Source organism: Haliaeetus leucocephalus, unplaced genomic scaffold (assembly GCF_000737465.1).
Source record: "Haliaeetus leucocephalus isolate CR32 unplaced genomic scaffold, Haliaeetus_leucocephalus-4.0 Scaffold186, whole genome shotgun sequence".
Lineage (NCBI taxonomy): Eukaryota > Metazoa > Chordata > Aves > Accipitriformes > Accipitridae > Haliaeetus > Haliaeetus leucocephalus.
Window position 1 is genome coordinate 854,447 of NW_010972622.1, and position 9,353 is coordinate 863,799.

Sequence of the window (9,353 nt, forward strand, 5' to 3'; positions counted from 1 at the left end):
GCGACACCGGGGCTTGGCCCCGCTTGCTCCCACCGCCAACCGGAGCGAGGAACCGCGGCCGGAGCCAGCAGCGGCCAAGCTGGAAGGACGGCGGGATGACGGAAGCCCCAAACATGCCCCCAAGACTGGACCTTCTCCCCTCCTGTGAGACCCCCAGCGGCATCCACCATCCCCGGGAGTCTCCGTGGCTCAGCCCCTCCATCCCTGCGGGGAGGGTCCCCTTGCCACCCCATGTCCTCTCCGGGGAGGTGGGGGCACCCGGCACTCCCCGGGGTGGGACAGCAATGGGGTGCTTGCACGCCCAGCTCCAGGGGTGAGGTCGAGCATATTTCCCCTTCCCACTCCCACTGGAGCAGCCATTAGCGGAGAAAGGACAACAGGAGATAGAAGCAATAGCATTTTAATAAACATAATTGATTCAAAGCCACAATATGAATAACAGGACTTGGTCGCAGCTTACATTGTATAAAATAGATCAAGTCTGAATGCTTTTTTCTTTTTTTTTTTTTTTCCTTTTTATTTTTTTATTTCTTTTTAGTTCCTTTTCCCCCCTCCCTCCCCGAAGGTGATGCAGGATTTCTGAAAATACATATATGGAACATCCGAGACAAAAGTAACCGCTCACTAGGCTCAGGCGGGGGTGAGGAGGAGGCTGACAGGATAGCGTCTGCGCTGCGGGGACGGATGGCTTGTTGGGCTGATTTCCTTCTTCTCCTACCTATCACCTCATATTTGCTCCCTAGAACCGCGAGGGGGTTGAACGGCTTTCTGTTTCCCTTGCACAACACGAAGGGATTTTGCTCGCTCCAATTTCCTCTACCCAGAGACGTGTGCTTCGCTGGTCAGGACTGATTTTGGGGCTCTCTGGGGTGCCTGCTCTCAGGAGAAGGGCAAGAAACCAGCAAGCTCAGGGGGACATGGCTCAGTTTGCCCACCAAGGCACCCCGCACCTCGAGGCCGCCATGATGGCCCCGGGGGGATTTCATACTTTTTTTTCCCTATTTTTAAATTGCACATCAAAACTCTACCCTACTTGCGGCGGGTCTCCACGGGGCAGGCATGCGGGGGGGTGCGAGGGGCTGGGAGCCCCTGCGCCCCCCAGGAGCAGAGCCCTCCTCGCCCCGCCAGGCCACGCGCTTGTGCTTTGAACCAGTGGTTGAAGGAAAAAGCACCTACAGAGGGGAGGGAGATGCCTGAACTGCCAATGTGGCAGCACCGGGACCTGCACCACGGGCACCGTGGGACGGAGCGCAGACCCTGCCTCCGCCGGGTCTCGGATGGGGATGGTGCCGACGGCGCTCGCCGTGGGGACGCTCGGGCACCGACCGCTCAAGCTGGCGCGCTCACCTCTCCCTCCCTGCCCAAGTACAAAGGCATCCATGTTAAAGGTCCCCAGCAAGAACGACTGCCAATTAAGGCCCTGCCACTGACGAACAACAGGACGGCCGCATGCTGGTTTTTGCTCAGCAGGTTCCACATTTCAGTGCACTGGAGGGGAACGAAGCCAGGGAGTTAAAGTAAAAAAACCTTCAGAGGAGATGAAGCAGCTGCTACACACAGACGCGCAGGCAAACGCCGAGCACACGGGGCCGGCACACACCGAGCGCGCCAGGCCAGCACACGAGGGGCTCGCTCGGGGCCGCTCTCCCCCTCGACCCACTCCTTGCTGGGAGCGGGGCGCTTGCCCATTGCAGGCAGATCCAGGGAGAGCCCAGCCGCTCCTGCCCTCGCTCAGCCACGCTCACTATGCGTGGCACTGTCTTGGTCCGGCGCTGAGGCTGCGGGTCCGAGAGGAGTGAAAGCGTTGCCCCAGGTCTGTGCCCCAGCCCGGTTATTGCCAGAGGTAGGTGTGAACAGTGCAGAGAAGACACAAATTAAAGCAGCTCTTCGTTATCTAACCACCCCAAAAACGAACCTAAAGAGACTCTCCCATCCTGTGCTGGTTCTTCCCACAGCTGGTGCAGCACAGGGCAAAGAGATGATCCGGGCACCCTGTCCCTGGTCTGGTCTCGCACCAGCGCTCAGGCTGCACAGAGCAGACGGAACTGGGAGAGGAACCAGCTCAGCCCCTGTCCCCAGAGAACGTCACTCTCTGCTCCCTGCAAAGGTCTGAAAAAGCCAAAAAAACAGCACCAGGTACTGGAGTGTCCAAGGCCCCGGGTGGTGCCCAAGGGTCTGGGGTCCAGCCAGCCCTGGGGATGGTCACGCCATGGGCGGGCGAATGTCCCCGCAGCTGCCCCAGTCCTGGCCCGGTGAGGAGCGAGGGTGGGCTTTCATCCCCACAAGGGGAGCTGCGGATTCCCAGGAGTGGCTCTGCCAAGCACCAGCGCCTGCTCCCTGTGTTTGGCATATCTGCAGCTGGACTGGGAGATGCCCAAGACCCCTCCCCATCCCATCACCATCACCTGCGCTGGATACCCACAAGGGGATGGGCGAACAGGCAGAGGACCCTCTGCTGCCTCCTGGGACAGCCTGAAATATGGTCTGAGAGGGATGTTAACAGGCGTCAAACCTGGACCAGCCAGTGGAACAGTCTGAAAGGCTGCAGGTTGCCCAGTCCGAGACCCGACTGCAGTGAGGAAGGGGGGAGCCCAAGCCCTTCGTTACCAACCTGTGCTTCCCTGACACAGGACAGGCGAGAAATGAAGCAAATCTCCGTAAACTCCCTTCCACGTGTATTGAGGAGGAAAAGGGAAGGGAAGGACCTACCAAACGACTTTAAATGGACTTTGAAAGGGGTCTTTGAGGACTCGGAAATCTTTAAAGCTAAGAGAGCGCCTGCTGAGACACAGCACCTGTGTGCCCACGGACATACGAACCTGCATGCCTAACATCCAGGCTCCTGACCCCAGAGACAGTGCGGAACACCAGGCACTGGGAGCCAGGAGGTCTGACTGGCAGCACTGCACCCTGCCTGCAGACAGACACTATTTCTTAACGCCCAGCCCTGCCCTAACGCCCGCTTGCAGCTTGCTGCTCCGAGCTCACACTAAATCCCAGCCCGTGACAGAATCCAGCCCGACGCCTGCAGCATTTAACAAGATTTCCCAGACACCAACAGGTTTGGAAAGAGCAGGGAAGCATTGCGAAGCCCAGCCACCTCCTCCACTGTGGGTCTGGCAGCTCCCTGCCCAGTCCCTGCTCTGCCGCGCTGGGATGGAGTTGGAGATCCGCCGGGAGAGGCTCTGGCCTGAAGCCGGCTCTTGTGGCTATAGCCACTGGGGACAGGAGCTTCAGCAGGTTTGGGGTGTGCAGGAGAGGGAACAAACACAAGCTGATGGGAAAAACTGAGGGGTCAAAGGGAAATTCAGATCTGTTGGAGGAGGAGGAACTGGCACATAACGATTTCAGTGCAATTTTCAAGCCCATGCTGCCAAACGTGATGGCTGTAGCAGGTTGCTTCAGGACGCATGTGCCCACCAGCTGCAGGGGAGCACAGCCGCTGTGGGACACTGGCTGGGGGAACAGGCAAGGATCTCAGCCTTCCTCTGCTCACCCCACCTCTTGTCCCCGCAGCTGGAGCCAGACGCCAGTAAGGGCTAAGGTGCGTGTGACAGAGGATGCAAGAGTTTTTTAGGGCACAGGAGGACAAGGACCAGCTTCCAAGCACTGTTCCCCTCAGCTGCAGCCAGCCCCTGCACAGCACCCCCCCACCGGCCCCCCAGCCCACCTCTGGCAGGGGAACGTTGAAGCAAGCAGCCATTTTGGTTAGTACCTTCAGGTAGGAAAAATATTCTCAAGCCTGGTGCTCAGGACAGGCTCTGGGTTTGTCTTAACGCCCTCCGAGCTCCCCGCATCGCAGCTCCCGGCGCATTGGGACCCTCTCACCCACAACCGGCCTACGTTATCTTTGATTTTCCTTTTGGTCAAGCCCCCCAGGTCTCTTGCAGGCAGGAGCCAGGCAGCAGCCCCCCTCTGCACCCCCCCCTCCTAAACTGGCCACGCTTCACATAGTGCAAAATTCAGGAATGGAACAACACTGCCAGCATCAAGGCACCCAAATGCTGCCCAAATGCCGGGAGCCCTCACCCCGTCCTGCAGTGGGGCTGGGGGGACAGGACCCCTCATGCCTCTGGCCCCCTCCCCAGCTTCTCCTCCCAGCGGGGGCAGCCACCGTGTTTTATCCAACTCAGACTAACCCGACCGGCGACTCCATCCATGTCCTTCGCTGGAGGCAGAGCTCGGAAGGGCTCACTCCCAGGGCAAGGAAGCCGGCGGCAGGTCTGCGGACAGATGGGCAGCGCTGGCCGCGGGCGGGCAGAGCAGCACGGTGGGGACCCGCAGCACTCCGGGGCTCTGAGGACCGAGGACAACCCCTGGAAACTAAGTGCAGAGCACCAAAGAAACGGCAGTTTTGGTCAAGCCGTGAGGAATTCACTCCCTACGGCCTCAGGAAAAAAAGAAAAAGAAAGGACAGGAGGAAGGACCAGGCACGCGAGGCAGCAGCCGCCCACCCTCCACAGCTAAAGGAGAAACCCCGGTAGGACCAAGAGCTTCGGGATGCGCGGCACGAGACACTCGGCACCCTGGATCTCCGAAACATCACACCCACGGTCAGGCACCGTGGCTCAACTAGAGGTTTCCATGCATTTACTTTATTATTTTCAAGTTGACGAACAATATCGATACGACTGGGTCGAGTAAGGCTATTTTCCTCTTTTTTCCCTCCTTCTCCCCTGCATGGGAAGCTCAGACAACGCCCAGACACACGGACCCACACACGAACCGCTTGCACGCACACACACGCCAGAACACCGAGACACAGAAGAGGAAGAGTCGTTTATACCTGACTGGTGATGAGGTCTGTCCTATCTTATTCAAAGAAATGTTTATGTGCATAATATACAGAGGTGCAGCATTTACACACAGGATATTGTAAAGACACAGAGCTTGCTACAGATGCCTTCGAGTCCTTAGAGACGCATTCCCCTTCCCCACCCGGCCCCTCGGAGGCTCTGACTCCATCCCGTTCCAGCCTCACACCATGACTCCGAGGATTTTAGTTTAACTAAAGAGCTGTGATGCAGAGAGCCACTGCTCCCCCTCGGAGAGCTCCTGGCAGGTCCCTCGCCTCGTGCATACGTTACCCTCTGCCTCCCTGCTCCGAAGCTCCCGCCGATGCTTCGGCCGAGTCTCGGCTTTGTTGGGTTATTTTTCTCCTTTCAAACGCACCCAGCACTGCTGAGCCCAGAAAAATTCAGCCAGGAGAAGAGGTTTGAACAGCTCCTCGCGTCCTTGGAGAAAAACAAAGAAACAAAGAAAAGGAGGAAAAAAAGGAAAGAAAAAGAAAAAAAAGAAAAAAAAAAAAACCCCCGAACCAAAGAATCCGCGTGTCCGTGCCAGTATCTTGAACGGAAGGGGTTGGTTTTTCCTTTGGTTTCTTACTGAAGGCAAAGGTGAGCGTGGGCTGACAGTCTGCACAGGTCTGACCCCAACATTCACGCCTTGGGGGACCCCGAGGTCCCCCCGTTTGTGGTCCCTGTGGCAGGCAGGGGGGACACGGGGACCCTTGGAGTGGAGCTGGGAGGGAGAGCAGGGGCAGCTCCCCGGGCCTGTCCCACCATCCCTCCAAACAACAGAATAAAATCAAAGAAAAAGATTGTTTCTTGGGTCTTTGCAGGTTGTTCTTTGTTTTGGTTTTTCACTTGTTTCTCACTAACACCTTACCCCGCACGCTGGGGGACCCCGGGGTATCTACAGAATCACTACCACACTCAGAGTGCTCAAAACAAACAAACAGAAAAAAAACCTTGTTCCATTTTTTTGGAGTTTTCGCTTTGTTTTTAGTGCTACTTTTATATCTGCTGGATTCCAGCCCTGCAACGTGGTCAACAGGGCTGGGGACTACTCATCTGCATCTCGCTTTTGGTTGAGGGAGCTCCTCGCTCCGTCCGGGGCAGGGATGGGGCGGAGGGGGAGAGGGGACGGGAAGGGGGGAAACATTTTCCAAAAGCAAAAAAAAGTTTCAAATTGCCTGCAGCTCGGGAACAGCAACAACAAAGAAACACCAACCAGATTCTCATCATCGTTAGGTTATTTTTGAATTTCATTGAAGTGCCCGTCAAGAATAAAGCCAATCCCAGCCTCCCTGGGCTGCCCTCTGCAAGGACGTTACATTCAGTGTTTGTCAGCAGTTTATATGGCTCAGCGGGGCCGCAGGGCTGGCAGCCCCTTTCTCTAGCAATGGCAGTGCAAATACACCTTTTGAGTTGAAATGTATTTGTGCTGTTTTTTTTTTCTCTCTCTCAAAACACAACTTCCCTTTGTTCATTCATTCCCTAGAAACAAACTTTTTTTTTTAAATTAAAAATGAAAAAATAAAACCAAAGACACTCTCTTATCCCTTCCGCTCTTGCTGCTCTCTATCCCGTGGGATGCTAAAGGGAATCCAGACTCATGCTTTAACAAAAGTGCTTATTACTTGAAGCAAGTGCTTTGGACCAAGGGGGCGGAGAGAAACTTCCTTTTTTTGGAGGTTGGGGCAGCGGAGGGGAGGGGTGATCCGGTGCCTGCGTATTTGAAACCAAGAGATTTAAGTAGCATTGAAGGGGGAAAGCCGAAAAAGTCGCTGCTCAGTGAGAGCTACACCAAACGGATGCCGGGCGCCGGCAGAACACTAAGCGGGAATGGTCCAACTTTGGCATAAAGGTCCATGGGAAGGAAGATTTGGGGGAGCCCCCGTCCAGCGCCCCATGAGGGGCAGGGGGGGAGCGGGCAGGGCAGCGGAAGTTTCCCTCCATCCCTCTTTACAATGCACTAGGGAAACCATCACAAATCTCGTTTAGCAAAATAATGCATTATTACCAAACACTTTGATTATTACTTAAATTGTCAAGCTGTGCTGTCAAATGTATACAATACAGCGTTAAAGGAGAACAAGACTGGTACCCGCAAGGAAACTGGCCGCATGTCCCCCTTCCCACCCCACCCCATGTTTCCTCCCATGTGCTCCCAGACCACGGATGCGCTGCTGAAACCTCGTTTCCCTCCATCATTATTATTATTATTATTATTATTATTTTTAATAAGACACAAGGGGAGGGGAGAAAAAGATCCTCGCTAAGAGCAAAGAACACACATATATAAAGCATGGTGCTGCAGAGAAGAAATGGAGAAGCCCTTACAGAGATCACATTGATTGTCTCGTCATAGTTTTAGTCATCATGTTGAGCAGAAGGTAACACGTCATAGCACAGAAACAAGGCCAAAAGAGAGATCAGGTTTTTTCTCTAAACAAAGAAACTGAAAGCCACAATAATACTCCAAAAAAATAAGGGGAGGGTGAAGGAAAAGCAGCATTCTCCATGTGCTCTAAGGAACGCTCTCACCCTGTACAGGAAAAAGCTGTGTTCAAGTGAAATGATGCTGGAGTCCCATCCCCCGTCAGCAATGCTAAAGCCACACGGCATCAAGGACCAGGGCACGAGGGGCACGGCTGTACCCCTCCTGCGGCGGGCAGGGGACGGCCCAGCTCTGCTGGTGCCTCCCAGCTTTCCCCAACTGACTTTGGGAGAGCCGGAGCATCGCTCAAGAAGACGGAGCCATCACGGCCCCAGGATCTGCCCTGCGCCGAACCCATCTCCATCCCTGGGAATCGCTGCCTGCACTGGGGACGGGAGCCAAGGCTGGTGGTGGCTCAGCCCCTTCATGTGCCTGAAAAAGTACTTTAGCCCTTGGAGATGACGGCTCAGGACTTTGGACCCATTTTCCTGTCCTGCGGGGAGGGAGAGGGCCGGCAGCAAGAAGAAGAGATAAAGTGATGCCTAAATTCCTCCCAGAAAGGGAAAGAGCTGCAAGAGGCAAGTGCGGACTCGACAGCAATGTAAACAAGTCTCTTTTTCCAGTTCTCCTCTGTAGAATACTGAAAAGGATCTTCAAAAAGGATCTTTTTATTCAAGTTTTGTAAGTTTATTCTGGTTCCGAACTGAGGTATTCGGTGCAGAAAGGTTAACACTTTCTTTCAAGCTAGAGGGTTGGGGGGGAGCGGGGAGGGAGAGACACGATCAGCCAGGGACACGATCCTACGCTGGCACCAAAGGAGGGGACCCACTGGACCAGCGAGCCACTGCTACCACCTTGCCAAGAGTGGGGTGGAGGGGGCTCACGGTCTGGAAAGGGAAGATCCCTCCAGAGCAGCCAGGGGAGCCTTGCCCATCAGACATGCCCGGCCTCCACTGCACAGGGACCGGAGCCCTCTGGAGACCAGGCTGACCACTGCTCTGCTCCAAGATCTCACCGAGGGCAAATTTCTCGAGTGCTTTGCTGAATGAAGTGCAGGTTGGTAATGGGATGGGGAGACTGAGCTCCACCGGTGAGCTGGTGCTGAGCAAGAGCAACGGGAGGTCCCTCACCCCGCTCCCCTCCAGGAGAAACTCCTATGTGAAACGTGAAGAAAATGTGCTTATCACCCAAAGGCCAAGACTGAAACTTCATATTTGGTTCTAAGAGTTTGGCTTTGGTAAAAGAAAGAAACAGTGCGAGGGGACTCTCCCTGCAGGCTGCCAGCAGCACCCTCACCCGCTGGGAGCCTCCCCCAGCAACGGCCGGCTCCAATGCCTGCTCCACACCACAACCTAAACCCGACAAACGTCACCCTAACAGGAGCCACCTTCATTTAGAAACTATTTAAAAAAAAAGAAGAAAAAAGACGTAATACCTTATTTTGGTTACAGAAATGCTTTTTCTCTCTGAAACACTGGGCAGAAGAGCCACAGCACAAGGCTCGCATGGTCCCATCACAGCCTTGCCAGCAAAGAGGAGGCGAGTGGCCACCAAGGACTTGGTGGGAGAGAGGGATCCTTTTCTCCCTGCTCCCATCCTGCAGGGATCACACTGGGACCCCCCCTGGGGTGGCCACGGGCGGGAGACTCGGCCCCAGCCCCGCGCTCCCTGCTTTTGGCAAGGCTGTGGAGGGAAAGGAGGTCGGGGGAGAAGACGGTTCCCGAAATGCTTGTTGCCCTGTCAGCCCGTTCTTGTTCTCTGCATCCCAGTCTTTGGCTTTGAACAGACTCGTGATATGGAGAAAGAGTATTGTTTTTTGCACATGATACTGTTACAGTAATTCAGAAGGAAAAAAAAACCCAACCAACGGAAAAAAACAGTGCAACATTCTCAAATGCTTCAAACCTGCATTATAAATATGATCTCCAAAATTAAAAAAAGAAAACCCAAAACAAAAAACAATGATCCCACATACATGCACACTAATAAACCTGCCAAGATGCTGCATTAGAAAAATAAACACAGACTTACTTAGGGTTGTGAATAAGGACTTTGAAGTGCATTTTTTTCCTTATTAAAAGGCTAAAACTTTCAGAATTTTTTTATGGTTTTTGTTGTTTTTTTAAAGGTAA